The sequence below is a fragment of the Solenopsis invicta genome, chromosome 3 (genome assembly GCF_016802725.1).
Source record: "Solenopsis invicta isolate M01_SB chromosome 3, UNIL_Sinv_3.0, whole genome shotgun sequence".
Taxonomy (NCBI): domain Eukaryota; kingdom Metazoa; phylum Arthropoda; class Insecta; order Hymenoptera; family Formicidae; genus Solenopsis; species Solenopsis invicta.
The window spans coordinates 7,140,074-7,155,891 of NC_052666.1; positions in this window are offsets into that span (position 1 = coordinate 7,140,074).

Genomic DNA, 15,818 nt, shown 5'->3' on the forward strand with positions numbered 1-15,818 from the left:
TAATTGAGTGTAAACGGACACGTGAAAGGTTCGTACTCTAAGATCGCAGTCTCTTTAACAGACAAAAAGACGCATAATGTAAATGTTTGGTATCCGATTGTGAGTTCAAGCCACTCTTTTGCATCTGAATGTGCAACATTTCGGACACTAGTTGCTTTCCAAGGAAACGTTCAAAATCAAGGATTTTGATGTTCTCCCATTTGAACTTATAATTAAACTCTATACGATGTTCAGTAATAACGGAGGGGTTTCTATTGTTTCAATTAATGTTGTTGCAATGTTCCGTTATTCTTGTTTTCAGTTTCCTGCTTGTTTTGCTAATGTATGAAGCATCGCATTCTTTACAAGCAATTTTGTATACAACATTTTTCATAGAACTCATTGAGAGAGTATCCTTCTGTCCTTTAATAAACCTGTTTAATTTGTTGAGACTAAAAAAGGCCGGTTTTACATTTAGATTCTTCGTGATGGATAGAAATTTTTCAGAAATATTGGGAATATATGGTAATAATAACAACGGAGTTTTTTCTCTTACAGTGGAATCATTCATGCTCTCTGGTTTTTTGTGAGTATGTTTATAAATAAGTGATTTCAACCGGCTATTAATAGTCTTAAAGATAAACTTTATAGGGTAGTCATTATGTAACAGTATATTAATGATAAGCTCAAGGTTCTTTTTATGGAATTTAGGGTTCGATAATAAGAATGCTCTGTCAACCATTCCCATAATTGTCCCTTTTTTTGTGACAGTGGGTGTGAAGAGAAAATTAAGGTATCTACCTGAAAAAGTAGGTTTGTGATACCAGTCAAATTCTAAATATGAAATAGTATTATTGTATGTATGCCTTGCTAATAGTAACATCTAAGAAGTTGATAGTTTCTCCCCCTATTTCCATTGTGAATTGAAGACGGGAGTGAAATGAGTTGAAGGTCGATAAGGTAAAATCAATTAAATTTTTCAGGACAGCTGTCACAATATCGTCAACATATCTGAAGTAGAACGGTAAACGTATTCCGATTTTTTTCAGGGCCTTGGTCTCCAGATCTTGCACTAAATCGGCTATTATAGGGGAAAGAGGGGATCCCATTGGTGTGCCGAATTTTTGTTTATAAACGTTATTATCAAAGGTAAAGAATGTCGAGTTGAGCACCAATTCTACCGCTTGTAAGAATTCGTGTTTAGGAATATTACATTTACTTTTAAGATGTTGCCATCTATTTGAGAGACTGTTTAGTGCCAACTCAACAGGGATGTTCGTGAATAGTGATACAACGTCTAGAGAAATTAAAACGTGATCAGCGTCCAATTTTTTATTTAGCTTTTCGATTAGCTGGAAATTGTTCTCAACCTTGCTGAAGGCATCTGGAGTATTGTCGGATATAATTTTGTGTAGACATGTTACTAGAGCATACATGGGACTATCAATTGAAGATATTATTAATCTCAGGGGACATCACGGTTTGTGAATTTTGGGAAGGCCGTACGCTCTTGGAAGGTTGCCGTCACTACAAAAAATCTTTTTATATGTTGAGGACGTGATAAAGCTCCGATCTTTCCATCTCGTTAGCAATCCGCGAACATTCTTAATCATAGTATTAGTTGGACCCCTTTTAACAATTTCATAGGTGTTTTGGTCTTGTAGCATATCCAGCATTTTTTTTTTATATGCCTGGTTGCCCAAGGCGACAGTGATGTTACCCTTGTCAGCTCTCGTGAACACAATCTGAAGATTCTTCCGGATGAAATTAACTGTAGATTTTGTTAAAAAGTTTAATCTATCATTGATGTCATTCTTTTTTTGCGAAAAGGACAAGAGATTGTTAAAAATTGGTATCGCAGAATTTCTCGTATCTAAATGTAATGCCGGGTTAATTTTTTCTAAATTGCTTTCAAAATTCTTGATATATGTGAGAATTAATTTATTTCTGTCTGTTTGAGGTAACGAAAAGTTCTTCCCGAGTTGCAATAATATTTTGACTTCCGCTGGAATGTGAGTCGACGATAAATTTATAAATCATTTATCTCAAGTTTCATGTAAGGATGAATTGATTGGTTCGTTGGTAAACTCCTTAGGATTAACCTTGATTTCAAGTTTGTGCTCACGAGAGATGCCACTGTTTGAAAATGCTGGTTTGTTGTTATCCGAATAGTAATAATGTATCGGTTTAACGTTTTCAAATAACCGTTTTTTGTTTTTTAAAAAAGCAATACAATTTCTTATCTATTTTGTTATTTTCGGGTTCTAAATGTTCAAATTATATAATTATTGCATTAAACGTAATAAGCTCACATAACACGTAAATAATGCGTAGTCTTTATTTTTAATATATCTATATATAGTAATCGTTTTACTTTATCAAATGGAAAGATGATTTGCAACTTTGAAATTATAAGTTTAGAAAATGCATTGTCCATAAATATATTATTATATAGTATTATATATTATATATTATGTACGTTATTCATGACTATATATACATATATACAGGGTGTCCGGGAACTAGGGAACTTACTGCTTTGACAACTTAAAGGAGATAAAAAGGGACAAAAAAGTCTTATACCATTTTGCGATATTCGCAATAATTATCGAATTATAAAATAAAACGTATGAGCCAATGTGCGGTGACGCCGCGCCACTTATTTATCAAATGTGTAAGAAGACGTTTTAGCTAAAATAACACATTTGTTTTTTGCAGTGTATGTACACGCGGTGCGGCGAATTCAGACCGTCGCGCCGTGCAAATTCAAACAACGACGCGTCATCTGTCTTGCCGCACGCTATTGCCTACGAGCTAGGCGCGATGGCGCGGCATCACCGCACGTTGGCTCATACGTTTTATTTTATAATTCGATAATTATAGCGAATATCGCAAAATGGTATAAGACTTTGTAACGATACGCCCCTCCACCGTCCGTGCGCCTCCATTCCGTCCACCGAACAACGAACGCCGAGTGCAACCGGGGACCACGTGCGCGCACGACCGAACTTCACCGTGCGACCACGCGGCGAAACGCGCGCCGATCGTGGCGTTCCGTAACGCTCCCACTCCGGCTCAGCCGACCGAGCGCGCGGATTGGCTTGCTCAGACGCGCGTTCGGATATATAAGCCGGCAGTGGGAACGCACAAGGCAGATCCGTCCGACTATCCGACCCGTCCATAGACCGAGCATTCTCGATCGCTTCCTTAAGACGAGCATTCTCGTCGCACTCCAGTATCCTCGACGGGCATTCCCGTCGGTACCCCCGGCCGAGTATCCTCGACCAGTCAACTCAGATATCCTCGACGAGCATTCTCGTCATTCTCACCGGCCGAGCATTCTCGACCAATCACCGTCGTCCTCGAATACCTTACTGTCAAACCGACGAATCTCGTAACCTAGTCATCGACAGGGCACAAGCAACCTGTCGATCGAGCGCCCCACTTGCACGGGGCGCGCTCGGGCGAATCGCGGCGGCGACCGCGCCGACAACGATCCGCACTTGCGCACGCGCTTACATCACCGCGCTAGTCACTCCCGCCGCGCCCCGCGACTCCACGACCGTACGGGCGTACAGCCCGCATAGCTCACCGCGTAGTTTATCCTACATCTGTAAATAAATAGTTAAGTTCTTTCGTCTAAATGTAAACCGCATGAATAAGCCCTTAGTTTTCTGAAGTCATTCCGCCGCAATCCGATACCGGCGATTGGCTGGACACCGACGAGCTCTCTTTATCTTTATCTTTATCTTTATCTTTATCTTTGTTATCTCTTCATTTTTTATATCTCCGTATTTTTATAATTTCTTTATTTTTGATATCTCTTTTATTTTCGGTATCTCTTTTATTTTTCTCTCATATTCATTCTGTCAACTCTTTTGTAATTATTATAGCTTTAATAAACAATTCTCTATCTTTTGCTACATTGGGTATAATCATTACGGACACCTGACCAACCGACGAGCCTTATCCGGTCCGATCCCGAAGTTCCCGCACCGCACCGAACCGACCGAGACCGCGTACCGTTACAACTTTTTTGTCCCTTTTTATCTCCTTTAAGTTGTCAAAGCAGTAAGTTCCTTAGTTTCCGGACATCCTGTATATACCGGGTGTCCCAGACCACCAGTCCCACCCGATTTTTTCGTAAACGCGACATTTTAAAGAAAAATGTTTCAGACAAAAGTTGTAGGGTTTTAAAAGATCTATTTACTGATTTTATCAGTTTGACCTTGGATGGCGTCGCCAAGGTCAGATCAAAATAACATTAACTTTTTTAAATAGGACACCTCATTTTTGGTTCCAGAATCTAATAGTTGGTGTCAAGACCTTTCCAAAACACTATAAGAAAGTTTATTTTTGTTGAGTACTTTCCGAGTTGTGAGGCTTGAAAGTTACGGTGTACTGTTACCTTCAAGCGTCATAACTCGGAAAGTCCTTAACCAAAATAAACTTATTTATAGTGTTTTGGAAAGCTCTCGAAATCGACTACAAGAAAATGCAATGAAAAATATAAGCAGAGGACACCGACTTCGCCCATGGTATCACGTCGAATAATGCTTTCTCTCTCGACCCAGCGTCGAGCGAGGAGGATGCACTATCGTAAAGCCCCCCACCACTTTCCGCCCGCACCCCGATCGTCGCCGCGCAGCCTAGACACACGTACGAGCGCGGCTCCGCGTGTGTGCGGCAGCCGAGCGCTAGCGTCGAGAGACACCATTTCTGCCGGTGCGTGTACCTATAGTCCTACGCGTAGAGTTTTGAAGATACCTAATTACCGAGATCTCTAACATTCGGTACAGCTCTATGATGCCGTTTATTCTTGATTTATTAATATTAATCTTCATTTAATGTTGATTATTGTAGCAATAAAGTAATTTTCACGAAAAAGCACCCTTACATACCACTCCTAAAAGTCATTGCTTAGAATTCATAATATTACGCAACTCGTCACCAATTCACGTTTTCTAATAAGCAACCCGGTCGTCAGCGTAATTTGTAGTTATGCCTTACCCGAACGAAGAAGCTGCGTTAATGATGTCAGTTTTGGGTAGAGCTGGAAGTTTTCGAGCAGCTGAAATAATGTGGCGAAATGAATATCCCGATCATACACCACATTCGCGCAAAGTTTTCAGTCGCTTACAACGTCGAATAATTGTAAAAGGTATTGTTCAGCCGGATCATAATAAGGGAAGGCAAATTCATCGATCAGTTCGTTCAGTAAGAGCACCTGATGTAATTGCATCTGCCTTTGTAACCCCGAATGATTCTTTAAAGCGACGAGCAAGAGATAGTGGAATAAGTCGAAGCACGATCAGTCGAATTTTTCGTGAAAATTCATTCCATCCATATCGAATGTCACTTCACCAGGCCATGACATTGAACGATCATAGACAAAGACTGATATTCTGTAATTGGATTACTCAACAATTACCTAATTTCCATAGAAGTATTTTATTTTCTGATGAGTGCACCTTTAAAAGTGACGGCGAAATAAACACACATAATTTTCGTTATTGGGCACAAGAGAATCCACATTGGTATCGAGAAATGGATCATCAACGTATCTGGAAAGTCAATGTTTGGTGCGGAATTGTTGATACGCATATTGTGGGACCATTTTTCTTTCAAGAGAATTTAAACCGTTTTTTATACGCCGATTTACTCGAAAACGAACTTCCACGTTTACTTGAAGATATTCCACTCCAATTACGTCTAAATATGTGGTTTCAACAGGATGGATGTCCCGCCCACACGTCTGTCATTGCTCGTCATCAACTGAACCGCATATTTCGCGGCCGATGGATAGGTAAACATGGTCCACATAATTGGCCACCACGATCACCGGACCTTACAATTTTAGATTATTATTTGTGGGGACGAATAAAAGACCTTGTATACCGCGAACGACCTACGACTGCAGAAGATATGAAAAACAGAATTCGACAAGTCATTCAGTCTCTAGATACTGACGAAATTCGTCGGGCGACGGATGATTTCCAAAGTAGGATAACAGCCTGTATAAATGCACGTGGTGGACATTTTGAACATCGAGACTGAACAACATGCGTATGCACAAAGGTGACGGCAAGGGGAACCACCTTATGAAAGCACCCCGACAAAGGTGACGGCGAGGGGAACCACCTTAAAAAGGCACCCCGACAAAGGTGACGGCAAGGGGAACCACATTATGAAAGCACCCCGACAAAGGTGACGGCGAGGGGAACCACCTTAAAAAAGCACCCCGATAAGGTGTAAGTACGATCTTGTTACCTACACGTGGTACACCTTAGGTAACGCTAATACCTACAGGCGGCACCGATTATTTCGTTTTTACATTTTAAAAATGTTACTTTGTCTTATACCTTTATGCCCAAGATCGATCTCAAGGTCGAATTCAAGATCATCATCAGGTTGATCCCTCGAAATCATGCAAATTTTGTCTGAGCCATTTTTTTGTACAAGCACATCCCTACGTTTTAAAAGGGTGGGACGGGTGGTCTGAAACAGGTATATTTTTCATTGCATTTTCTTGTAGTCGATTTCGAGAGCTTTTCAAAACACTATAAATAAGTTTATTTTGGTTAAGGACTTTCCGAGTTATGACGCTTGAAGGTAACAGTACACCGTAACTTTCAAGCCTCACAACTCGGAAAGTACTCAACAAAAATAAACTTTCTTATAGTGTTTTGGAAAGGTCTTGACACCAGCTATTAGATTCTGGAACCAAAAATGAGGTGTCCTATTTAAAAAAGTTAATGTTATTTTGATCTGACCTTGGCGACGCCATCCAAGGTCAAACTGATAAAATCAGTAAATAGATCTTTTAAACCCTACAACTTTTGTCTGAAACATTTTTCTTTAAAATGTCGCGTTTACAAAAAAATCGGGTGGGACGGGTGGTCTGGGACACCCGGTATATACAGGGTGTTTCAGACCACACGTACACCCCTTTTCTCTTCGCAGGATTAGGACCAATCAAAAATATGTTCAGACGAAAGTTGTAGGGTTTCAAAAGATCTATTCAATGATCTTATCAGTTTGACCTTGGATGGCGTCGCCAAGGTCAGATCGAAATCACATTAAGTTTTTTAAATGAAACACCCTATTTTTGATTCCAGAATCTAATAGCTGGTGTTAAGACCTTTCCAAAACACTACAAGAAAGTTTATTTTCGTTGACTACTTTCCGAGTTGTGCGGCTTGAAAGTTACACTACCGCCAACACCATGTAAATAACAATATAAAATCACGCGTTACGCAGAAAGCCGTGCAGCCGACACAAAGAAAGTAAACACGCGAGCCGGGCCAACAAAAACAGATCATGAAAAATCGTGAAAGTTAGCTGTCGCGACCGTAGATAGTCACATACATATGTATGTCATAATATTATGTAATTACATTATTACTTTAACGGTAGCACACGAGCAATAACGAGCGCGGCTTTCTGCGTAACGATGTCTAACTCGTGATTTTATACATATTGTTATTTGCATAGGATGTAGTAGAGATGTATTCACCACAACGCTATTGTGACTCAACTCAACACGAGTGACAATAACTCTCTCAAACTTGTCACCTACGTCTTCAATAACCGTCATATCAGTATCAATCGCGCAACAAAAATCCGACCCTCTTTATTAGTCTAGGTTTATTTAGCCATGTCCTATTCCAATGAAGAAGCATATGATATGCTGCTAATTTTAGGTGAGTGTCGAGGTACATTCATTGCAGCGGAAAGATTGTGGCGGGAACGTTATCCTGATCGGACTCCTCACTCGCGAAATGTTTTTTCACGTTTGGCTAAACGAATCAAAATTAAAGGTGTCGTTCAGCCTCAACATAACAAAGGTACACAAATTCGTCGTCCGATTATGGATGAAAGAACAGTGGAAATACTTGCATCGACAGAATTGAACCCTTATGATTCTTTAAGACGACGAGAACAAGATTCTGGTGTTAGTAAAATCAGTGTTTGGCGCATTCTAAAAAATAACAAATTTCACCCTTACAGAATGTCTGTTCATCAAGCGTTGAATTATAACGATATTAGACAGAGACTTGTACTTTGCAACTTTATAAGACAGCAACCACTTGATTTCCACTTGAAAATTTTATTTTCTGACGAATGTACACTTAAAAGTGATGGATCTGTTAATACTTGGAACTCTCGTTATTGGGCACAAAATAATCCTCACTGGTTGAGAGAAGTAGATCATCAAACCATTTGGAAAGTCAATGTTTGGTGTGGAATTATTGGAAGTCAAATCATAGGTCCTGTTTTCTTTGACGAAAATCTAAACGGTGATAGATATTCCGCCTTGATAATGACAGATCTTCCTGTCTTACTAGAAAATATTCCTCTGCAATTGCGCCTGAACATGTGGTTCCAACAAGATGCATGTCCGTCTCATACATCGAGAGTTGCTCGTGCGGCATTAAATACTATGTTCCCCGACAAGTGGATAGGCAAATACGGTCCAATCAATTATCCACCCCGATCACCAGATCTCACCGTCCTTGATTATTATTTCTGGGGAAGGATAAAAAACTTGGTCTATCATGAACGTCCGACTACGAGGGATAATATGATTCGTAGAATAAGTGAAGCAATTCGATCCTTACGTGCCGAGGAAATTCTTCGAGCAACCAATGATTTTCAAAATAGAGTTGATGCTTGCATCGCAGAGAATGGTGCTCACTTTGAACATTTAGTCGCTTAACAAAACATACACTCATTCATTCCCGAACGTGAGAGGCAAGAGGACTCACGTGAATCAAGCACCCCAAACGTGAGAGGCAAGGGGACTCACGTGAATCAAGCACCCCAAACGTGAGAGGCAAGGGGACTCACGTGAATCAAGCACCCCAAACGTGAGAGGCAAGGGGACTCACGTGAATCAAGCACCCCAATGGGATGAAATTCTCGTCACGTCCACGTCGTTCATTCTGGATAATGCTAAGCACGGGAAAATGCATACAGTCAATCTGGACATGATTGATCATCAAACATAATCAATCCAGTTAATAAACAAAAGCAGAGTACATAAAACTTTGACTCCCCTTTTCCTCCCCCATACACATACGCATGCACGTATGCACACACCCACACACAAGATTAAATCCGACTAAGTAACCACCACATGGTACATCTTGAGTAATGCTGATGCTGGCGGTAGTGTAACTTTCAAGCCGCACAACTCGGAAAGTAGTCAACGAAAATAAACATTCTTATAGTGTTTTGGAAAGGTCTTGACACCAGCTATTAGATTCTGGAATCAAAAATAGGGTGTTCCATTTAAAAAACTTAATGTGATTTCGATCTGACCTTGGCGACGCCATCCAAGGTCAAACTGATAAGATCATTGAATAGATCTTTTGAAACCCTACAACTTTCGTCTGAACATATTTTTGATTGGTCCTAATCCTGCGAAGAGAAAAGGGGTGTACGGGTGGTCTGAAACACCCTGTATATATATATATATATATATATATTGCGACCGCATTCACTCACGTGGTGCAACTACGTTAATTGCTTGTAACGCTAGTTAGGTAGCCAAGATGTTCGTAAGGTCGCGCACACCAAACGCATGAAATTAGACGATACGATTGGGCGCCAAGCACGAACGAGCGTACCACTCTTAGATCAAAACGTTACCGATCCCCCGATTCATGCCGGAAGAGAAAACGCGAAAATACTCTACTTTGTCACGGGCAATAACGGGCTCTTTTAACTGGTAGCTCAGCCACGGAATTGGCACAGGGGGTGGTTCGCGGCGGGCGGGATGGTAGAGGAGAGCGAGGGAACTTAAAGAGAACACTTCAATTTAATAGAGAAGTTAACACTGTATTTCCGAGATCTAACTACTCACAAGGTTCTGCGACGATGTCTTGCGACCCGGGCGCGGTCGGAAAATACCACGCGGTCGTCGGTACGAGTTCACCGAACGGAGAGAGTCAATATTCTATTCTAATTAGCGGCGGACAGTACGCTGTGCACACTCGAAACTCTACACACGCATTCTCAGTTTACGCAAAATTAGGTGGCAATTCGGTACGAAATATGCGATCGGAAATACGCGATCGCCAAGCAGAAACACATACAAACGCTACTACAGACGACACACAAAAAATATTACACAATTAGCGCGACTTAGCTATGGTGTTGGCGATGCTCTCAATAAACGGAACCGAAAAGAATCAAGACGCGACTTGATCGGATGAGGCGTACGGCGGCCAAGCACGCGGACAGCACGCGATTACAGACGTGTTCCCATTCCGGCGAAAGATTTTACGGCGAACGTGAACTCTAAGTGCAACTACCGCACGCGCGATTCATCCGACCGGCGAAATCGGTGGCTTTACACAAGTCTCGTTCGTCTCACCACGACGCTGGCGGCTCTCCTGAGCTCGTCCTCTAACAAGGGTATGGCTCGTCTCTGGGTGACGGTTCTCGTCGTCTCGGTGGGTGTGAGATACCGGCGACGATCCACAGCGAAGTGATCGATAGTACGAGGAAATTCGGCAGGCGACACGCAGGATCTCTCGCCCCCTCGCACGGGGGTTCGTCGCGCCGCGCCATTGGTTCCGCCTTATAACGCGGTCCTCGCGACCCTCTAATCAGGCTGTCGCGCTGCGGCGCGCAATTCAAGGTAGGTGTCTTCGGGCAGCTCGCGACTCTTCCCGTGGTTTTCCCGAGGCCGGACGGCCATCCCTACGGAGTCTTTGGTGTCCGCTATCCCCGCGCTCGGGACCAAATCGGGAACGTTCTCTCGCAGCTCCTCGTTCGGGGTCTCCTACGTAATGATCTGTGTGGAGTATCGACGTCCCCTACGTCTGACCTTCCTTCTTTGCGTCCTGTAATTTCAGCGGCCTTATATGATGCGTACAGGAGTGACGGTAAGAGATAACGTAATTAAATGATGAGAGGTCACCTGTCGTGCGCGCTTCTGCGAACCTGCGCGCGATCCGTAAGATTCCGAGTGGCGGTAGGTCTTTCTTCTAGCAGTCTTCTAGCCGGGTGAGACTTCGTTGGTACAGAATTAAGATTGGCTAGTCGCCAATCTGCAAAACGTCGCTACAATTAGTGGACGAACACAAGCACACAAAACAAAAACGAGGAATTATTAGCGCACGCGCCGACATGTCCGTCTCCGAGCCGAGAGGACGTAGAGCTGCATCGTGCGCTCCTCGGCCGGACCTTGCGATCCCTGTGACGGATAGCCGAACAGGATGTCACGTCACAATTCCCCCTTTCCCGGGGAGGATCGAGGAGGTCTTGGCTATCGACGAACGTCAATAGCTACCAATTTTGCTAAGTGGTTTCGAGATAGCTGGAAGGGAGATGGGCGGGGCGGGTTGCAATCGTCGGGAGTACAATAATTGTTTCAGCCGCGTCCGGCTGCCTACGCTAAAAATCGCCCAACGAAGTAGAGCCTCTGAGTGGTCCGGCTCGAGAGAGGGGTGTCCATACTCCTGGTTCTTATCCTTTGCCGATCAACCAGCCCGACGGTCTCCGGGCTCTCCAAACGCCAAAAAGGGTGGCCCTCCGCTGGGCCCGGTCGGGAGAAACAGCTGGCGCCCTCGCGGCGTGCCCACATCCCAGTCCGCGGCATCCAGTTTGGTGGCCCAAAACGCAGAAAACGCTTAACACTCTTCCAATGTCTACTCTAAAGTTTCGTCAAAAATTCCTGTCGACTTCTAACTTTGCTCGCCCGCTCGAGTCGCAGTTCTGCACTAAAACACGAAATCCATAATTAGTCTACCGAGCTCTCAAACGCCTCGTTACGGGGCGGCAGCAGACACAAAAGAAATCAAAAGAAACACGGAAATAAGACGCCGTACTCAGCAGAAGAGGCTTTATTACCTCTTTCTGACCGACGCTACCCCACAGCTCAGTCGTGCGCCATTCTTAGTGAGGGACAATACCTTCCCGACGATCACACCCAGACTTTCACACTGGACATTCACAACGGTGATCCCTAGCCCTAGCCTAATTTAACAGTGAGAAAAGAAAAAAAAACAAGGTAGAGGGAAGGAGTGATTACTGAAGTGAGACAGTAATCAGCTTCTACCAGCCGCGACACTGGGCCTATTTATTTCTTATCCCCTCGTACATGGGTTCCTCAAAGCAAAATAAAGAAAAAAAGAAAAATTGGAAAGAAAAAAAGAAATTAAAGAGAAAAAGAAAAAAAAATACAATTCTGTTCTTGCCCGAACATACACGAAAAGAGAAGAGAGAGGGGAAAGAGAAAAAAAAACGGACTGCACGCGGGCGCCATGAAAAGCGAAAAACCATCGTGATCCTCTGGCGCGGCCAGGGGTGCTCCGTGTCGCTTCCGTGCGGTCTCCTACTTGCGGCCTTGGCGTGCCGCCGCCTGGGCCCCACTCCCTGCCGCAGCGCGGGCAGTCTTTTATAGACACGTTGACTTGCAAGCGTAACAGAACACGCGTTGTCGCGGCTGTGGGCAGCGGGAGTAGTGGTGGATCCGGGACCCGCAATTCCAACACCCGGCCGGGGAGACCGGGTAGTCGGGTTCCTCCAGACCGGCGCCTTTCGGGAGGATTTTAGTTGGTGCCGGTTTTGTCTCTTCCGGTCGGGCTGGTTGCCCGCTCGCCGGCAATGACTCCTAGATGGGGGTAGGCTCCGTTTGGGTGGCTTGGCCTCATCGGTGACATCCTTCCCAGGTGGCTTGAACCCTCACGTCACGTGTCGCACACCGGTCTCTTCGGGGCGTCTCGCGTCTCCTGGGGTTGTCTCGCGGACGCAACTTTTCGAGCGCCCGCAGTTTGCGCCAAAAGTCGGGATACTCCCAATAAATGGTGCTGCACAGCACCCGGTACTTCAGCCTAAACTGCTGGCGCTGCCGCAAATAGCGCTCCTCCGCCATGGTGTGACACTCTATTCTATTGTACTGAAGCTATTCGGTAAGGGGGGCGGGGGACGAAACGGGACAGAAAGAAGAAAAAAAAACTTTGAACTATGTCTCATTCTAGGGACTGTGGTAGATTTTTAAATCTTTTATGTGAGCCTTCCCCACCACGGTTCCGTCTAAGTCGGTAAGCTCGTATACGACAGGTAAAAGGGCTTTTGAAACTTGAAATGGTCCATTTTGGTGACAATTTCGCCGCGATGTTTTGAGCCGCGGACGATAGGACGTGCTGTCTTTTCAAAACTCGTTTTGAGCTCGCTCTCCCATCCCAAAAACTTTATCACGCCGGTGCTGATTGTAATACCTAGCTTGTTTTTAGTATGCTTGCTTAAGATTTTCCGATACCCATGCATGCGACGCTCGTAAGTTTTGTATACGTTGCGACCAATCCTTCGTATCGCCCGACGCTACTTCGCCAGCGTTGAGGCAACGACGACGCAAAGAGTTAATTGGCTCTATTTCACGACCGAGATTTAAAAATGCAGGCGAGGTTCCGATGGACGAGTGTTATACGCAAAACAGAAGTCGTGGGTATGGAGATCCCAGTCGCGACGATCACGATCGAGAAACGCAATAATCATCGTTTTCAATACTCGGTTTACCCTCTCCACGGGGTTGGTTTGTGGGAGGTACGACGGGACAGTTGTGTGCGTTATCCCGAAATTTCGCGCAAAAGCTCTCAACGTCTGGTTTACGAACTCTGTCCCGTTATCCGTCAGTAAGAATTTCGGCGTACCCTACCGCGACAAGACGAGATCTTCGAAGGCTTCCCGTATCTTTTTGCCGTTTGCGGTTCGCAGCGCTTGGCATTTGACCCATTTAGTGAACAAATCTTGTATCACGAGGAGATTAAATATTTCTTTAATACAAAAATCACTAATGTAATTTAATTATCATTTTTTTACTGAATAAATATTTATTTACATTTAATAAATTGTGTCATTGCAAATATTCAAACAAATATTTATTAAAATTCAATAACTTTTTTTCTCAGTGTAGAATCTCTTGATATAAAAAAATAATTTTAATAAAATAAATAAAAACATATTTTTCAATAAATTTTATTATTAAAATCAATATTAATCACTACTTTACTTTTAAATTGCCGCGTTCTAACTTCTGTTCGACCAATCACGCATTCATATTCGATCATAACGTAACCCATAAAATCAATCGGCTCTTTCCTGTTGTCGAGTAAACACGTGTTGTCTGTTTGTCGCGCGTAAACACGAGTTTTATCGAGCTACATATTTTCGCACGCCGAATGACTAATAATTATTTGCAGTGATCGTTACTCAAAGCGATGATTAATTACCCAGATAGCAAAACGTGATAACTCAATCTAAAGCAAATCATCGCGCAGATTAAATTGCTTGTTAATTGCTATTACATTGCCTTTTATTTAATGCGACAAAAATGTTTTAGTCAATTTAGTATCAGTATGCTGACCCACACAGCACGTAATATTGCAGCAATATTGCAGCAATATTGCAATATCGCAATAATATTACAGCGATATTGTAATATTGCAGCAATATTGCACCAATATTACAGTGTGATATATCACACTGTAATATTGTGGTAATATCGCTGCAATATTACAATGTGATACGTCACACTGCAATATTGCAGTAATATTGCTGCAATATCGTAACGTGAAGTATCACAATACAATTTTGCAGTAATATTGCAGCAATATTGTATTGTCATATATCATATTGCAATATTGCAGTGATATTGCAAATATATTATGTTGTGATACATTATATTGCAATATTGCAGTGATATTGCAGTAATATTGTAACATGGTATATTACAATACAATATTTTAGTAATATTGCAGCAATATTAGAACACGAGGTATTACACTGTAATATTACTCTGATATTGCTGCAATATTGCTATATAATATATCTTAGTACAATATTCCAGTGATATTGCAGTAGTATTGTAACATGATATATCGCAATACAATATTGCAGTAATACTGCAGCAATATTGTATTGTGATATATCATATTCCAATACTGCAGTGATATTGCAGTAATATTGTAACATGGTATATCACAATACAATACTTTAGTAATATTGCAGCAATATTAGAATGCGAGGTATCACACTGTAATATTACTTTGATATTGTTGTAATATTGCAATATGATATATCATAGTACAATTTTGCAGTGATATTACAGTAATATTGTAACATCATATATCACAATACAATATTGCAAAGAATATTAGAATGCAATGTATCATACTGTAATATTGTTGTAATATTGCAGCAATGTTGCATTATGATTTATCGCAATACAATATTGTAGTGACATTACAGAATATTAGAATGCAATGTTTTATATTGATGTAAAATTGCAGCAATATTGCGTGCTAAATTGTAGTTTTGCCGAAATGACACTAAAAATGGACTAAACTTTGCATATAAGTTAGAAATTAACTTTTTTATATATTTGTAAACCAACTTATCACTACACAATTCATCGCATATTTTAAAACTTAAACACGTTTATTAAAATATGTTCCAGTCATCAGTTTTTGGAAATTTTTAAAACTTATTTTTGTATACTTAATTGGTGAAAATATATACACAACACAAGCATAAAAATATAAATTTCTTAATGCGATATTTTACGATATTAATGCGATACGAAGCAGTTTATTTTTTAATAGTTAGTTTTTATTAAAAATATATATATGTAGTTTTTATTAATATAGTTTTTATTAAAAAATATATATATATATAAAATATATGTAATATATGTAATATTTATCATTGTTTTCTTGCATCTTAAACTGAGAATGTATAAGGATCGAGGTTTTGACATTGCTTCAAATGCTTCGAAGCACTTGTAACGTCACGTTGACTGTAGCCAAGAACAATGTTTCCAAACGCCG